This window comes from Oncorhynchus mykiss, unplaced genomic scaffold (genome assembly GCF_013265735.2).
Source record: "Oncorhynchus mykiss isolate Arlee unplaced genomic scaffold, USDA_OmykA_1.1 un_scaffold_617, whole genome shotgun sequence".
NCBI lineage: Eukaryota > Metazoa > Chordata > Actinopteri > Salmoniformes > Salmonidae > Oncorhynchus > Oncorhynchus mykiss.
In genome coordinates, this window is record NW_023494064.1 from 1 (window position 1) to 17,500 (window position 17,500).

Here is a 17,500-nt window from a genome sequence, read left to right on the forward strand (position 1 = left end):
AAACATGACTATGGATGCAAATGCTCATTTTCCTCCGTGCACCTGGTGATTGAAAACGTGCATCTGGTAACCCAAAAATTATAAAAGGGTTTTAAATACTTTTACCCGTCATTCTATTGATATAGCCCGCTAGGGGAGTGCCCCACTACGGCCCTCTCTCTGTCAGGGCCGTCCTTGGGTGCTTTTTACACACTTTAAGAAATCACGATGGATGCAGATTGCTATTAATCCTCCGTGCAACTGGTGATTGAAAACGTGCATCTGGTAACCCAAAATTTCAAATATGGTTCAAAATGAATTTAAAGGCACCCCTCTCATTGTTGCCCGCTATGGGAGCACCCCACTAAGGCCCTGTCTCGGTCGGGCCCGTCCTGAGTGCTTTATAGACACTTTAAGAAATCGCGATGGATGCAGATTGCTATTAATCCTCCGTGCAACTGGTGATTGAAAATGTGCAACTGGTGATTGAAAACGTGCACCTGGTCACCCAAAACACGGTTCTCTATGCGGTTAGCGGTGTTCCATCTATTCATGTCCGCTTATGGCGCACCCTACTACGGACCTTTAGCAATGGGGGCCGGCCCGAATTATTTATGGAAGGTCTGATGATGATTTTTTTTTTTTTTCACCATCTCTTTCTCTCTCTGCCGGGGCCGGCCAAGAGTGCTTTATGGACGGTTTAAAACATGACTATGGATGCAAATGCTCATTTTCCTCCGTGCACCTGGTGATTGAAAACGTGCATCTGGTAACCCAAAAATTATAAAAGGGTTTTAAATACTTTTACCCGTCATTCTATTGATATAGCCCGCTAGGGGAGTGCCCCACTACGGCCCTCTCTCTGTCAGGGCCGTCCTTGGGTGCTTTTTACACACTTTAAGAAATCACGATGGATGCAGATTGCTATTAATCCTCCGTGCAACTGGTGATTGAAAACGTGCATCTGGTAACCCAAAATTTCAAATATGGTTCAAAATGAATTTAAAGGCACCCCTCTCATTGTTGCCCGCTATGGGAGCACCCCACTAAGGCCCTGTCTCGGTCGGGCCCGTCCTGAGTGCTTTATAGACACTTTAAGAAATCGCGATGGATGCAGATTGCTATTAATCCTCCGTGCAACTGGTGATTGAAAATGTGCAACTGGTGATTGAAAACGTGCACCTGGTCACCCAAAACACGGTTCTCTATGCGGTTAGCGGTGTTCCATCTATTCATGTCCGCTTATGGCGCACCCTACTACGGACCTTTAGCAATGGGGGCCGGCCCGAATTATTTATGGAAGGTCTGATGATGATTTTTTTTTTTTTTCACCATCTCTTTCTCTCTCTGCCGGGGCCGGCCAAGAGTGCTTTATGGACGGTTTAAAACATGACTATGGATGCAAATGCTCATTTTCCTCCGTGCACCTGGTGATTGAAAACGGCATCTGGTAACCCAAAAATTATAAAAGGGTTTTAAATACTTTTACCCGTCATTCTATTGATATAGCCCGCTAGGGGAGTGCCCCACTACGGCCCTCTCTCTGTCAGGGCCGTCCTTGGGTGCTTTTTACACACTTTAAGAAATCACGATGGATGCAGATTGCTATTAATCCTCCGTGCAACTGGTGATTGAAAACGTGCATCTGGTAACCCAAAATTTCAAATATGGTTCAAAATGAATTTAAAGGCACCCCTCTCATTGTTGCCCGCTATGGGAGCACCCCACTAAGGCCCTGTCTCGGTCGGGCCCGTCCTGAGTGCTTTATAGACACTTTAAGAAATCGCGATGGATGCAGATTGCTATTAATCCTCCGTGCAACTGGTGATTGAAAATGTGCAACTGGTGATTGAAAACGTGCACCTGGTCACCCAAAACACGGTTCTCTATGCGGTTAGCGGTGTTCCATCTATTCATGTCCGCTTATGGCGCACCCTACTACGGACCTTTAGCAATGGGGGCCGGCCCGAATTATTTATGGAAGGTCTGATGATGATTTTTTTTTTTTTTCACCATCTCTTTCTCTCTCTGCCGGGGCCGGCCAAGAGTGCTTTATGGACGGTTTAAAACATGACTATGGATGCAAATGCTCATTTTCCTCCGTGCACCTGGTGATTGAAAACGTGCATCTGGTAACCCAAAAATTATAAAAGGGTTTTAAATACTTTTACCCGTCATTCTATTGATATAGCCCGCTAGGGGAGTGCCCCACTACGGCCCTCTCTCTGTCAGGGCCGTCCTTGGGTGCTTTTTACACACTTTAAGAAATCACGATGGATGCAGATTGCTATTAATCCTCCGTGCAACTGGTGATTGAAAACGTGCATCTGGTAACCCAAAATTTCAAATATGGTTCAAAATGAATTTAAAGGCACCCCTCTCATTGTTGCCCGCTATGGGAGCACCCCACTAAGGCCCTGTCTCGGTCGGGCCCGTCCTGAGTGCTTTATAGACACTTTAAGAAATCGCGATGGATGCAGATTGCTATTAATCCTCCGTGCAACTGGTGATTGAAAATGTGCAACTGGTGATTGAAAACGTGCACCTGGTCACCCAAAACACGGTTCTCTATGCGGTTAGCGGTGTTCCATCTATTCATGTCCGCTTATGGCGCACCCTACTACGGACCTTTAGCAATGGGGGCCGGCCCGAATTATTTATGGAAGGTCTGATGATGATTTTTTTTTTTTTTCACCATCTCTTTCTCTCTCTGCCGGGGCCGGCCAAGAGTGCTTTATGGACGGTTTAAAACATGACTATGGATGCAAATGCTCATTTTCCTCCGTGCACCTGGTGATTGAAAACGTGCATCTGGTAACCCAAAAATTATAAAAGGGTTTTAAATACTTTTACCCGTCATTCTATTGATATAGCCCGCTAGGGGAGTGCCCCACTACGGCCCTCTCTCTGTCAGGGCCGTCCTTGGGTGCTTTTTACACACTTTAAGAAATCACGATGGATGCAGATTGCTATTAATCCTCCGTGCAACTGGTGATTGAAAACGTGCATCTGGTAACCCAAAATTTCAAATATGGTTCAAAATGAATTTAAAGGCACCCCTCTCATTGTTGCCCGCTATGGGAGCACCCCACTAAGGCCCTGTCTCGGTCGGGCCCGTCCTGAGTGCTTTATAGACACTTTAAGAAATCGCGATGGATGCAGATTGCTATTAATCCTCCGTGCAACTGGTGATTGAAAATGTGCAACTGGTGATTGAAAACGTGCACCTGGTCACCCAAAACACGGTTCTCTATGCGGTTAGCGGTGTTCCATCTATTCATGTCCGCTTATGGCGCACCCTACTACGGACCTTTAGCAATGGGGGCCGGCCCGAATTATTTATGGAAGGTCTGATGATGATTTTTTTTTTTTTTCACCATCTCTTTCTCTCTCTGCCGGGGCCGGCCAAGAGTGCTTTATGGACGGTTTAAAACATGACTATGGATGCAAATGCTCATTTTCCTCCGTGCACCTGGTGATTGAAAACGTGCATCTGGTAACCCAAAAATTATAAAAGGGTTTTAAATACTTTTACCCGTCATTCTATTGATATAGCCCGCTAGGGGAGTGCCCCACTACGGCCCTCTCTCTGTCAGGGCCGTCCTTGGGTGCTTTTTACACACTTTAAGAAATCACGATGGATGCAGATTGCTATTAATCCTCCGTGCAACTGGTGATTGAAAACGTGCATCTGGTAACCCAAAATTTCAAATATGGTTCAAAATGAATTTAAAGGCACCCCTCTCATTGTTGCCCGCTATGGGAGCACCCCACTAAGGCCCTGTCTCGGTCGGGCCCGTCCTGAGTGCTTTATAGACACTTTAAGAAATCGCGATGGATGCAGATTGCTATTAATCCTCCGTGCAACTGGTGATTGAAAATGTGCAACTGGTGATTGAAAACGTGCACCTGGTCACCCAAAACACGGTTCTCTATGCGGTTAGCGGTGTTCCATCTATTCATGTCCGCTTATGGCGCACCCTACTACGGACCTTTAGCAATGGGGGCCGGCCCGAATTATTTATGGAAGGTCTGATGATGATTTTTTTTTTTTTTCACCATCTCTTTCTCTCTCTGCCGGGGCCGGCCAAGAGTGCTTTATGGACGGTTTAAAACATGACTATGGATGCAAATGCTCATTTTCCTCCGTGCACCTGGTGATTGAAAACGTGCATCTGGTAACCCAAAAATTATAAAAGGGTTTTAAATACTTTTACCCGTCATTCTATTGATATAGCCCGCTAGGGGAGTGCCCCACTACGGCCCTCTCTCTGTCAGGGCCGTCCTTGGGTGCTTTTTACACACTTTAAGAAATCACGATGGATGCAGATTGCTATTAATCCTCCGTGCAACTGGTGATTGAAAACGTGCATCTGGTAACCCAAAATTTCAAATATGGTTCAAAATGAATTTAAAGGCACCCCTCTCATTGTTGCCCGCTATGGGAGCACCCCACTAAGGCCCTGTCTCGGTCGGGCCCGTCCTGAGTGCTTTATAGACACTTTAAGAAATCGCGATGGATGCAGATTGCTATTAATCCTCCGTGCAACTGGTGATTGAAAATGTGCAACTGGTGATTGAAAACGTGCACCTGGTCACCCAAAACACGGTTCTCTATGCGGTTAGCGGTGTTCCATCTATTCATGTCCGCTTATGGCGCACCCTACTACGGACCTTTAGCAATGGGGGCCGGCCCGAATTATTTATGGAAGGTCTGATGATGATTTTTTTTTTTTTTCACCATCTCTTTCTCTCTCTGCCGGGGCCGGCCAAGAGTGCTTTATGGACGGTTTAAAACATGACTATGGATGCAAATGCTCATTTTCCTCCGTGCACCTGGTGATTGAAAACGTGCATCTGGTAACCCAAAAATTATAAAAGGGTTTTAAATACTTTTACCCGTCATTCTATTGATATAGCCCGCTAGGGGAGTGCCCCACTACGGCCCTCTCTCTGTCAGGGCCGTCCTTGGGTGCTTTTTACACACTTTAAGAAATCACGATGGATGCAGATTGCTATTAATCCTCCGTGCAACTGGTGATTGAAAACGTGCATCTGGTAACCCAAAATTTCAAATATGGTTCAAAATGAATTTAAAGGCACCCCTCTCATTGTTGCCCGCTATGGGAGCACCCCACTAAGGCCCTGTCTCGGTCGGGCCCGTCCTGAGTGCTTTATAGACACTTTAAGAAATCGCGATGGATGCAGATTGCTATTAATCCTCCGTGCAACTGGTGATTGAAAATGTGCAACTGGTGATTGAAAACGTGCACCTGGTCACCCAAAACACGGTTCTCTATGCGGTTAGCGGTGTTCCATCTATTCATGTCCGCTTATGGCGCACCCTACTACGGACCTTTAGCAATGGGGGCCGGCCCGAATTATTTATGGAAGGTCTGATGATGATTTTTTTTTTTTTTTCACCATCTCTTTCTCTCTCTGCCGGGGCCGGCCAAGAGTGCTTTATGGACGGTTTAAAACATGACTATGGATGCAAATGCTCATTTTCCTCCGTGCACCTGGTGATTGAAAACGTGCATCTGGTAACCCAAAAATTATAAAAGGGTTTTAAATACTTTTACCCGTCATTCTATTGATATAGCCCGCTAGGGGAGTGCCCCACTACGGCCCTCTCTCTGTCAGGGCCGTCCTTGGGTGCTTTTTACACACTTTAAGAAATCACGATGGATGCAGATTGCTATTAATCCTCCGTGCAACTGGTGATTGAAAACGTGCATCTGGTAACCCAAAATTTCAAATATGGTTCAAAATGAATTTAAAGGCACCCCTCTCATTGTTGCCCGCTATGGGAGCACCCCACTAAGGCCCTGTCTCGGTCGGGCCCGTCCTGAGTGCTTTATAGACACTTTAAGAAATCGCGATGGATGCAGATTGCTATTAATCCTCCGTGCAACTGGTGATTGAAAATGTGCAACTGGTGATTGAAAACGTGCACCTGGTCACCCAAAACACGGTTCTCTATGCGGTTAGCGGTGTTCCATCTATTCATGTCCGCTTATGGCGCACCCTACTACGGACCTTTAGCAATGGGGGCCGGCCCGAATTATTTATGGAAGGTCTGATGATGATTTTTTTTTTTTTTTCACCATCTCTTTCTCTCTCTGCCGGGGCCGGCCAAGAGTGCTTTATGGACGGTTTAAAACATGACTATGGATGCAAATGCTCATTTTCCTCCGTGCACCTGGTGATTGAAAACGTGCATCTGGTAACCCAAAAATTATAAAAGGGTTTTAAATACTTTTACCCGTCATTCTATTGATATAGCCCGCTAGGGGAGTGCCCCACTACGGCCCTCTCTCTGTCAGGGCCGTCCTTGGGTGCTTTTTACACACTTTAAGAAATCACGATGGATGCAGATTGCTATTAATCCTCCGTGCAACTGGTGATTGAAAACGTGCATCTGGTAACCCAAAATTTCAAATATGGTTCAAAATGAATTTAAAGGCACCCCTCTCATTGTTGCCCGCTATGGGAGCACCCCACTAAGGCCCTGTCTCGGTCGGGCCCGTCCTGAGTGCTTTATAGACACTTTAAGAAATCGCGATGGATGCAGATTGCTATTAATCCTCCGTGCAACTGGTGATTGAAAATGTGCAACTGGTGATTGAAAACGTGCACCTGGTCACCCAAAACACGGTTCTCTATGCGGTTAGCGGTGTTCCATCTATTCATGTCCGCTTATGGCGCACCCTACTACGGACCTTTAGCAATGGGGGCCGGCCCGAATTATTTATGGAAGGTCTGATGATGATTTTTTTTTTTTTTTCACCATCTCTTTCTCTCTCTGCCGGGGCCGGCCAAGAGTGCTTTATGGACGGTTTAAAACATGACTATGGATGCAAATGCTCATTTTCCTCCGTGCACCTGGTGATTGAAAACGTGCATCTGGTAACCCAAAAATTATAAAAGGGTTTTAAATACTTTTACCCGTCATTCTATTGATATAGCCCGCTAGGGGAGTGCCCCACTACGGCCCTCTCTCTGTCAGGGCCGTCCTTGGGTGCTTTTTACACACTTTAAGAAATCACGATGGATGCAGATTGCTATTAATCCTCCGTGCAACTGGTGATTGAAAACGTGCATCTGGTAACCCAAAATTTCAAATATGGTTCAAAATGAATTTAAAGGCACCCCTCTCATTGTTGCCCGCTATGGGAGCACCCCACTAAGGCCCTGTCTCGGTCGGGCCCGTCCTGAGTGCTTTATAGACACTTTAAGAAATCGCGATGGATGCAGATTGCTATTAATCCTCCGTGCAACTGGTGATTGAAAATGTGCAACTGGTGATTGAAAACGTGCACCTGGTCACCCAAAACACGGTTCTCTATGCGGTTAGCGGTGTTCCATCTATTCATGTCCGCTTATGGCGCACCCTACTACGGACCTTTAGCAATGGGGGCCGGCCCGAATTATTTATGGAAGGTCTGATGATGATTTTTTTTTTTTTTCACCATCTCTTTCTCTCTCTGCCGGGGCCGGCCAAGAGTGCTTTATGGACGGTTTAAAACATGACTATGGATGCAAATGCTCATTTTCCTCCGTGCACCTGGTGATTGAAAACGTGCATCTGGTAACCCAAAAATTATAAAAGGGTTTTAAATACTTTTACCCGTCATTCTATTGATATAGCCCGCTAGGGGAGTGCCCCACTACGGCCCTCTCTCTGTCAGGGCCGTCCTTGGGTGCTTTTTACACACTTTAAGAAATCACGATGGATGCAGATTGCTATTAATCCTCCGTGCAACTGGTGATTGAAAACGTGCATCTGGTAACCCAAAATTTCAAATATGGTTCAAAATGAATTTAAAGGCACCCCTCTCATTGTTGCCCGCTATGGGAGCACCCCACTAAGGCCCTGTCTCGGTCGGGCCCGTCCTGAGTGCTTTATAGACACTTTAAGAAATCGCGATGGATGCAGATTGCTATTAATCCTCCGTGCAACTGGTGATTGAAAATGTGCAACTGGTGATTGAAAACGTGCACCTGGTCACCCAAAACACGGTTCTCTATGCGGTTAGCGGTGTTCCATCTATTCATGTCCGCTTATGGCGCACCCTACTACGGACCTTTAGCAATGGGGGCCGGCCCGAATTATTTATGGAAGGTCTGATGATGATTTTTTTTTTTTTTTCACCATCTCTTTCTCTCTCTGCCGGGGCCGGCCAAGAGTGCTTTATGGACGGTTTAAAACATGACTATGGATGCAAATGCTCATTTTCCTCCGTGCACCTGGTGATTGAAAACGTGCATCTGGTAACCCAAAAATTATAAAAGGGTTTTAAATACTTTTACCCGTCATTCTATTGATATAGCCCGCTAGGGGAGTGCCCCACTACGGCCCTCTCTCTGTCAGGGCCGTCCTTGGGTGCTTTTTACACACTTTAAGAAATCACGATGGATGCAGATTGCTATTAATCCTCCGTGCAACTGGTGATTGAAAACGTGCATCTGGTAACCCAAAATTTCAAATATGGTTCAAAATGAATTTAAAGGCACCCCTCTCATTGTTGCCCGCTATGGGAGCACCCCACTAAGGCCCTGTCTCGGTCGGGCCCGTCCTGAGTGCTTTATAGACACTTTAAGAAATCGCGATGGATGCAGATTGCTATTAATCCTCCGTGCAACTGGTGATTGAAAATGTGCAACTGGTGATTGAAAACGTGCACCTGGTCACCCAAAACACGGTTCTCTATGCGGTTAGCGGTGTTCCATCTATTCATGTCCGCTTATGGCGGCACCCTACTACGGACCTTTAGCAATGGGGGCCGGCCCGAATTATTTATGGAAGGTCTGATGATGATTTTTTTTTTTTTTCACCATCTCTTTCTCTCTCTGCCGGGGCCGGCCAAGAGTGCTTTATGGACGGTTTAAAACATGACTATGGATGCAAATGCTCATTTTCCTCCGTGCACCTGGTGATTGAAAACGTGCATCTGGTAACCCAAAAATTATAAAAGGGTTTTAAATACTTTTACCCGTCATTCTATTGATATAGCCCGCTAGGGGAGTGCCCCACTACGGCCCTCTCTCTGTCAGGGCCGTCCTTGGGTGCTTTTTACACACTTTAAGAAATCACGATGGATGCAGATTGCTATTAATCCTCCGTGCAACTGGTGATTGAAAACGTGCATCTGGTAACCCAAAATTTCAAATATGGTTCAAAATGAATTTAAAGGCACCCCTCTCATTGTTGCCCGCTATGGGAGCACCCCACTAAGGCCCTGTCTCGGTCGGGCCCGTCCTGAGTGCTTTATAGACACTTTAAGAAATCGCGATGGATGCAGATTGCTATTAATCCTCCGTGCAACTGGTGATTGAAAATGTGCAACTGGTGATTGAAAACGTGCACCTGGTCACCCAAAACACGGTTCTCTATGCGGTTAGCGGTGTTCCATCTATTCATGTCCGCTTATGGCGCACCCTACTACGGACCTTTAGCAATGGGGGCCGGCCCGAATTATTTATGGAAGGTCTGATGATGATTTTTTTTTTTTTTCACCATCTCTTTCTCTCTCTGCCGGGGCCGGCCAAGAGTGCTTTATGGACGGTTTAAAACATGACTATGGATGCAAATGCTCATTTTCCTCCGTGCACCTGGTGATTGAAAACGTGCATCTGGTAACCCAAAATTATAAAAGGGTTTTAAATACTTTTACCCGTCATTCTATTGATATAGCCCGCTAGGGGAGTGCCCCACTACGGCCCTCTCTCTGTCAGGGCCGTCCTTGGGTGCTTTTTACACACTTTAAGAAATCACGATGGATGCAGATTGCTATTAATCCTCCGTGCAACTGGTGATTGAAAACGTGCATCTGGTAACCCAAAATTTCAAATATGGTTCAAAATGAATTTAAAGGCACCCCTCTCATTGTTGCCCGCTATGGGAGCACCCCACTAAGGCCCTGTCTCGGTCGGGCCCGTCCTGAGTGCTTTATAGACACTTTAAGAAATCGCGATGGATGCAGATTGCTATTAATCCTCCGTGCAACTGGTGATTGAAAATGTGCAACTGGTGATTGAAAACGTGCACCTGGTCACCCAAAACACGGTTCTCTATGCGGTTAGCGGTGTTCCATCTATTCATGTCCGCTTATGGCGCACCCTACTACGGACCTTTAGCAATGGGGGCCGGCCCGAATTATTTATGGAAGGTCTGATGATGATTTTTTTTTTTTTTCACCATCTCTTTCTCTCTCTGCCGGGGCCGGCCAAGAGTGCTTTATGGACGGTTTAAAACATGACTATGGATGCAAATGCTCATTTTCCTCCGTGCACCTGGTGATTGAAAACGTGCATCTGGTAACCCAAAATTATAAAAGGGTTTTAAATACTTTTACCCGTCATTCTATTGATATAGCCCGCTAGGGGAGTGCCCCACTACGGCCCTCTCTCTGTCAGGGCCGTCCTTGGGTGCTTTTTACACACTTTAAGAAATCACGATGGATGCAGATTGCTATTAATCCTCCGTGCAACTGGTGATTGAAAACGTGCATCTGGTAACCCAAAATTTCAAATATGGTTCAAAATGAATTTAAAGGCACCCCTCTCATTGTTGCCCGCTATGGGAGCACCCCACTAAGGCCCTGTCTCGGTCGGGCCCGTCCTGAGTGCTTTATAGACACTTTAAGAAATCGCGATGGATGCAGATTGCTATTAATCCTCCGTGCAACTGGTGATTGAAAATGTGCAACTGGTGATTGAAAACGTGCACCTGGTCACCCAAAACACGGTTCTCTATGCGGTTAGCGGTGTTCCATCTATTCATGTCCGCTTATGGCGCACCCTACTACGGACCTTTAGCAATGGGGCCGGCCCGAATTATTTATGGAAGGTCTGATGATGATTTTTTTTTTTTTCACCATCTCTTTCTCTCTCTGCCGGGGCCGGCCAAGAGTGCTTTATGGACGGTTTAAAACATGACTATGGATGCAAATGCTCATTTTCCTCCGTGCACCTGGTGATTGAAAACGTGCATCTGGTAACCCAAAAATTATAAAAGGGTTTTAAATACTTTTACCCGTCATTCTATTGATATAGCCCGCTAGGGGAGTGCCCCACTACGGCCCTCTCTCTGTCAGGGCCGTCCTTGGGTGCTTTTTACACACTTTAAGAAATCACGATGGATGCAGATTGCTATTAATCCTCCGTGCAACTGGTGATTGAAAACGTGCATCTGGTAACCCAAAATTTCAAATATGGTTCAAAATGAATTTAAAGGCACCCCTCTCATTGTTGCCCGCTATGGGAGCACCCCACTAAGGCCCTGTCTCGGTCGGGCCCGTCCTGAGTGCTTTATAGACACTTTAAGAAATCGCGATGGATGCAGATTGCTATTAATCCTCCGTGCAACTGGTGATTGAAAATGTGCAACTGGTGATTGAAAACGTGCACCTGGTCACCCAAAACACGGTTCTCTATGCGGTTAGCGGTGTTCCATCTATTCATGTCCGCTTATGGCGCACCCTACTACGGACCTTTAGCAATGGGGGCCGGCCCGAATTATTTATGGAAGGTCTGATGATGATTTTTTTTTTTTTTCACCATCTCTTTCTCTCTCTGCCGGGGCCGGCCAAGAGTGCTTTATGGACGGTTTAAAACATGACTATGGATGCAAATGCTCATTTTCCTCCGTGCACCTGGTGATTGAAAACGTGCATCTGGTAACCCAAAAATTATAAAAGGGTTTTAAATACTTTTACCCGTCATTCTATTGATATAGCCCGCTAGGGGAGTGCCCCACTACGGCCCTCTCTCTGTCAGGGCCGTCCTTGGGTGCTTTTTACACACTTTAAGAAATCACGATGGATGCAGATTGCTATTAATCCTCCGTGCAACTGGTGATTGAAAACGTGCATCTGGTAACCCAAAATTTCAAATATGGTTCAAAATGAATTTAAAGGCACCCCTCTCATTGTTGCCCGCTATGGGAGCACCCCACTAAGGCCCTGTCTCGGTCGGGCCCGTCCTGAGTGCTTTATAGACACTTTAAGAAATCGCGATGGATGCAGATTGCTATTAATCCTCCGTGCAACTGGTGATTGAAAATGTGCAACTGGTGATTGAAAACGTGCACCTGGTCACCCAAAACACGGTTCTCTATGCGGTTAGCGGTGTTCCATCTATTCATGTCCGCTTATGGCGCACCCTACTACGGACCTTTAGCAATGGGGGCCGGCCCGAATTATTTATGGAAGGTCTGATGATGATTTTTTTTTTTTTTCACCATCTCTTTCTCTCTCTGCCGGGGCCGGCCAAGAGTGCTTTATGGACGGTTTAAAACATGACTATGGATGCAAATGCTCATTTTCCTCCGTGCACCTGGTGATTGAAAACGTGCATCTGGTAACCCAAAAATTATAAAAGGGTTTTAAATACTTTTACCCGTCATTCTATTGATATAGCCCGCTAGGGGAGTGCCCCACTACGGCCCTCTCTCTGTCAGGGCCGTCCTTGGGTGCTTTTTACACACTTTAAGAAATCACGATGGATGCAGATTGCTATTAATCCTCCGTGCAACTGGTGATTGAAAACGTGCATCTGGTAACCCAAAATTTCAAATATGGTTCAAAATGAATTTAAAGGCACCCCTCTCATTGTTGCCCGCTATGGGAGCACCCCACTAAGGCCCTGTCTCGGTCGGGCCCGTCCTGAGTGCTTTATAGACACTTTAAGAAATCGCGATGGATGCAGATTGCTATTAATCCTCCGTGCAACTGGTGATTGAAAATGTGCAACTGGTGATTGAAAACGTGCACCTGGTCACCCAAAACACGGTTCTCTATGCGGTTAGCGGTGTTCCATCTATTCATGTCCGCTTATGGCGCACCCTACTACGGACCTTTAGCAATGGGGGCCGGCCCGAATTATTTATGGAAGGTCTGATGATGATTTTTTTTTTTTTTCACCATCTCTTTCTCTCTCTGCCGGGGCCGGCCAAGAGTGCTTTATGGACGGTTTAAAACATGACTATGGATGCAAATGCTCATTTTCCTCCGTGCACCTGGTGATTGAAAACGTGCATCTGGTAACCCAAAAATTATAAAAGGGTTTTAAATACTTTTACCCGTCATTCTATTGATATAGCCCGCTAGGGGAGTGCCCCACTACGGCCCTCTCTCTGTCAGGGCCGTCCTTGGGTGCTTTTTACACACTTTAAGAAATCACGATGGATGCAGATTGCTATTAATCCTCCGTGCAACTGGTGATTGAAAACGTGCATCTGGTAACCCAAAATTTCAAATATGGTTCAAAATGAATTTAAAGGCACCCCTCTCATTGTTGCCCGCTATGGGAGCACCCCACTAAGGCCCTGTCTCGGTCGGGCCCGTCCTGAGTGCTTTATAGACACTTTAAGAAATCGCGATGGATGCAGATTGCTATTAATCCTCCGTGCAACTGGTGATTGAAAATGTGCAACTGGTGATTGAAAACGTGCACCTGGTCACCCAAAACACGGTTCTCTATGCGGTTAGCGGTGTTCCATCTATTCATGTCCGCTTATGGCGCACCCTACTACGGACCTTTAGCAATGGGGGCCGGCCCGAATTATTTATGGAAGGTCTGATGATGATTTTTTTTTTTTTCACCATCTCTTTCTCTCTCTGCCGGGGCCGGCCAAGAGTGCTTTATGGACGGTTTAAAACATGACTATGGATGCAAATGCTCATTTTCCTCCGTGCACCTGGTGATTGAAAACGTGCATCTGGTAACCCAAAAATTATAAAAGGGTTTTAAATACTTTTACCCGTCATTCTATTGATATAGCCCGCTAGGGGAGTGCCCCACTACGGCCCTCTCTCTGTCAGGGCCGTCCTTGGGTGCTTTTTACACACTTTAAGAAATCACGATGGATGCAGATTGCTATTAATCCTCCGTGCAACTGGTGATTGAAAACGTGCATCTGGTAACCCAAAATTTCAAATATGGTTCAAAATGAATTTAAAGGCACCCCTCTCATTGTTGCCCGCTATGGGAGCACCCCACTAAGGCCCTGTCTCGGTCGGGCCCGTCCTGAGTGCTTTATAGACACTTTAAGAAATCGCGATGGATGCAGATTGCTATTAATCCTCCGTGCAACTGGTGATTGAAAATGTGCAACTGGTGATTGAAAACGTGCACCTGGTCACCCAAAACACGGTTCTCTATGCGGTTAGCGGTGTTCCATCTATTCATGTCCGCTTATGGCGCACCCTACTACGGACCTTTAGCAATGGGGGCCGGCCCGAATTATTTATGGAAGGTCTGATGATGATTTTTTTTTTTTTTTCACCATCTCTTTCTCTCTCTGCCGGGGCCGGCCAAGAGTGCTTTATGGACGGTTTAAAACATGACTATGGATGCAAATGCTCATTTTCCTCCGTGCACCTGGTGATTGAAAACGTGCATCTGGTAACCCAAAAATTATAAAAGGGTTTTAAATACTTTTACCCGTCATTCTATTGATATAGCCCGCTAGGGGAGTGCCCCACTACGGCCCTCTCTCTGTCAGGGCCGTCCTTGGGTGCTTTTTACACACTTTAAGAAATCACGATGGATGCAGATTGCTATTAATCCTCCGTGCAACTGGTGATTGAAAACGTGCATCTGGTAACCCAAAATTTCAAATATGGTTCAAAATGAATTTAAAGGCACCCCTCTCATTGTTGCCCGCTATGGGAGCACCCCACTAAGGCCCTGTCTCGGTCGGGCCCGTCCTGAGTGCTTTATAGACACTTTAAGAAATCGCGATGGATGCAGATTGCTATTAATCCTCCGTGCAACTGGTGATTGAAAATGTGCAACTGGTGATTGAAAACGTGCACCTGGTCACCCAAAACACGGTTCTCTATGCGGTTAGCGGTGTTCCATCTATTCATGTCCGCTTATGGCGCACCCTACTACGGACCTTTAGCAATGGGGGCCGGCCCGAATTATTTATGGAAGGTCTGATGATGATTTTTTTTTTTTTTCACCATCTCTTTCTCTCTCTGCCGGGGCCGGCCAAGAGTGCTTTATGGACGGTTTAAAACATGACTATGGATGCAAATGCTCATTTTCCTCCGTGCACCTGGTGATTGAAAACGTGCATCTGGTAACCCAAAAATTATAAAAGGGTTTTAAATACTTTTACCCGTCATTCTATTGATATAGCCCGCTAGGGGAGTGCCCCACTACGGCCCTCTCTCTGTCAGGGCCGTCCTTGGGTGCTTTTTACACACTTTAAGAAATCACGATGGATGCAGATTGCTATTAATCCTCCGTGCAACTGGTGATTGAAAACGTGCATCTGGTAACCCAAAATTTCAAATATGGTTCAAAATGAATTTAAAGGCACCCCTCTCATTGTTGCCCGCTATGGGAGCACCCCACTAAGGCCCTGTCTCGGTCGGGCCCGTCCTGAGTGCTTTATAGACACTTTAAGAAATCGCGATGGATGCAGATTGCTATTAATCCTCCGTGCAACTGGTGATTGAAAATGTGCAACTGGTGATTGAAAACGTGCACCTGGTCACCCAAAACACGGTTCTCTATGCGGTTAGCGGTGTTCCATCTATTCATGTCCGCTTATGGCGCACCCTACTACGGACCTTTAGCAATGGGGGCCGGCCCGAATTATTTATGGAAGGTCTGATGATGATTTTTTTTTTTTTTTCACCATCTCTTTCTCTCTCTGCCGGGGCCGGCCAAGAGTGCTTTATGGACGGTTTAAAACATGACTATGGATGCAAATGCTCATTTTCCTCCGTGCACCTGGTGATTGAAAACGTGCATCTGGTAACCCAAAAATTATAAAAGGGTTTTAAATACTTTTACCCGTCATTCTATTGATATAGCCCGCTAGGGGAGTGCCCCACTACGGCCCTCTCTCTGTCAGGGCCGTCCTTGGGTGCTTTTTACACACTTTAAGAAATCACGATGGATGCAGATTGCTATTAATCCTCCGTGCAACTGGTGATTGAAAACGTGCATCTGGTAACCCAAAATTTCAAATATGGTTCAAAATGAATTTAAAGGCACCCCTCTCATTGTTGCCCGCTATGGGAGCACCCCACTAAGGCCCTGTCTCGGTCGGGCCCGTCCTGAGTGCTTTATAGACACTTTAAGAAATCGCGATGGATGCAGATTGCTATTAATCCTCCGTGCAACTGGTGATTGAAAATGTGCAACTGGTGATTGAAAACGTGCACCTGGTCACCCAAAACACGGTTCTCTATGCGGTTAGCGGTGTTCCATCTATTCATGTCCGCTTATGGCGCACCCTACTACGGACCTTTAGCAATGGGGGCCGGCCCGAATTATTTATGGAAGGTCTGATGATGATTTTTTTTTTTTTTCACCATCTCTTTCTCTCTCTGCCGGGGCCGGCCAAGAGTGCTTTATGGACGGTTTAAAACATGACTATGGATGCAAATGCTCATTTTCCTCCGTGCACCTGGTGATTGAAAACGTGCATCTGGTAACCCAAAAATTATAAAAGGGTTTTAAATACTTTTACCCGTCATTCTATTGATATAGCCCGCTAGGGGAGTGCCCCACTACGGCCCTCTCTCTGTCAGGGCCGTCCTTGGGTGCTTTTTACACACTTTAAGAAATCACGATGGATGCAGATTGCTATTAATCCTCCGTGCAACTGGTGATTGAAAACGTGCATCTGGTAACCCAAAAATTATAAAACGGTTTTAAATACTTTTACCGGTCATTCTATTGATATAGCCCGCTATGGGAGCACCCCACTAAGGCCCTGTCTCGGTCGGGGCCGTCCTTCAGTGCTTTATATACAGTTTCATATATTACGATGGATGCAGATTGTGATTGTTTTCCAAAAGACCCGTGTGCATCTGGTAACCCAAAAATTATAAAACTGTTTTAAATCATTTTACCGGTCATTCTATTGATATAGCCCGCTAGGGGAGTACCCTACTACGGCCCTCTCTCGGTCAGGCCCGTCCTTAGGTGCTTTATATACAGTTTAAGATATTACGATGGATGCAGATTGTGATTGTTTTCCAAAAGACCCGTGTGCATCTGGTAACCCAAAAATTAAAATATGGTTCAAAACCCGGGTAACACCACTCTATTTACGGACATGACAGTAGAGCTTACCCCCTGGAGCTATTGACCTCCAGGCTTGTAGGCCCTTACTCACCACCCGGGTATCACCCCTCTATTTCGGGGATGATACCAGCAGGGGACCCCCCCCACCTCCACAACCTCGCATACCAGGTGAACCAGGGCACCCACACTTAAGCACCCCTCCTCGGACATTAAAGCAGATAACCGCGCTGTTATGAACCGCGTGCACCTGGTCACCCAAATGGAACTTGTGCACCTGGTCACCCAAAAGGACCGGCGTGCACCTGGTCACCCAAAGGCCGGCGTGCACCTGGTCACCCAAAAGGACCATGTGCACCTGGTCACCCAAAGGCCGGCGTGCACCTGGTCACCCAAAAGGACCGTGTGCACCTGGTCACCCAAAGGCCGGCGTGCACCTGGTCACCCAAAGGACCATGTGCACCTGGTC